Source organism: Vespula pensylvanica, chromosome 10 (assembly GCF_014466175.1).
Source record: "Vespula pensylvanica isolate Volc-1 chromosome 10, ASM1446617v1, whole genome shotgun sequence".
Taxonomy (NCBI): Eukaryota; Metazoa; Arthropoda; class Insecta; order Hymenoptera; family Vespidae; genus Vespula; species Vespula pensylvanica.
This window is the reverse complement of record NC_057694.1, coordinates 6,110,548-6,112,360: the sequence shown is the minus strand read 5'-3', so window position 1 is coordinate 6,112,360 and position 1,813 is coordinate 6,110,548.

Sequence of the window (1,813 nt, the reverse complement as noted above, 5' to 3'; positions counted from 1 at the left end):
CTTAAATTTCACTTCCGCTCGTTGTCCTGGCACCGAAAATTTTCGAACGAGAGAAGTGCGTTACGATTTATGATACTCCCTACATACGATCTGGGACACTGTGTTTATACAGTTTCTAGTTTAATCGCGTCCTAATTCGACAAGATCGAAAAAGAATGATATCACGGACGACTCATCCTTACGATCGTTAATGATACCTTTTAACCAATAAAAATTGAGATTGTCGTATATAATCTCGAAAATGTTGACATTATAGATGACACTTATCGATATAATTATAAGCGATATTTTTGTTACGAGTAATCGTTATTTCGATTATATTTATTGGATAAATTGTATACACACACGCATACACACAGATACACACACACACACATACGATAAGATTATTCATAGGCGTATACGCATTCGTAACCTCAAAAATCGAATTAGAATATGGAAGATGGAGATATATTTTTTTTTTTTAGTAAATTATTTACCTTTTACGTTAATCGTTGCATTTCCCGTTGGTGTGCTACATCTAAAGTAAATTCTACGCAGTTAATGTAGGTTTAAATGACATCATTCGATACTAAATCGATACGAGTTACCGACCCCTATATCGTTCGTCTTATCGAGAACACTCGGAAAGATTACTTCGACGTAGATGTGTATTTTAGTGTTATACGTTATACGACTCGCGCACGTTTCGAGAACGTACCTGTCGAATAAAAAAAGAAACAAAAAGAAGAAGAAGAAAACGAAATAGTATTACTCAATCAGATTGCCGTTTTTATTCGTACGTTCTATCCTTTTTAATATATTCCAAATCATTCGACAAATAAAAGTTTTCCAATTAAAACGCCTAACAAGCGTTTTTGGTTAGAATAGAAAGTGAATCGATTGTTCTTACCGTATTTCATTATTGTTTTCTTTTTCTTTCTCAATAACAACATACGATAATATAGGAGATTTTATTTTATCAAAACGAAAGTGTTATTATGATTATATTATTTCTTTCTCTTCTTTTTGTTTCTCTCTTTTTTTTTTTTTTTTTTTTTTGTTAACGTTAACCTGTTACAATCGTTAAAATTGCTCTATTCGTCGAAACGAATAAACATGTTGGAAAGAAGAAACCTTGCAATGACTTTTGCACTAGCTTGAAAATTTTGAGAAGACGCGCGTGTTTTTCCACGTTTAAAAAAAAGAAAAAAAAGAACGATCGTCGCGCCTGAGAAACGGAGAATATAATAAGTGTTTGTTCGCGACATCGATGCTAACAGACAGACAAACACACAGCATAGAAACACACACACACACACACACATACACATACGCAAACATACATATTCCTAATAGACACACGTACATATTCGTAAATGCACATGCACGTATATGCACACATATCCTCGTGCAATATCTTTTTTATTTTTAGCCGTATTTGTTTGGATTAGTTATTTGCATAAACGCGCAGGAGAGTGGATAACGCGTGCAGCGCCATGCGGAATAATCATGGAGCGCGGACGTAAGTAAGTAAGTAAGTAAGTAAGTACATATCGCAACGAACGCTTGAAAATTTCTTTCCAAGTAATTTTTGCAATGATCCGTGTGCCAGAACCTACGAAAGATATGAAAATATACTGATGAACAAGCGAATGTATTCTCTCTTATCTGTGACAATTTTTCAAAATATCAAGAAAAAAGAAAAAAGAAGAGAATTATATAAAAATATTATTAATATCATAGAAACCAGCTTAAACGATAAAAAGAAAAAAGAACGTTAAGAATGAACCGATAGATAAATCGTGAATGTCGTGAGAAGAAGCAATATATA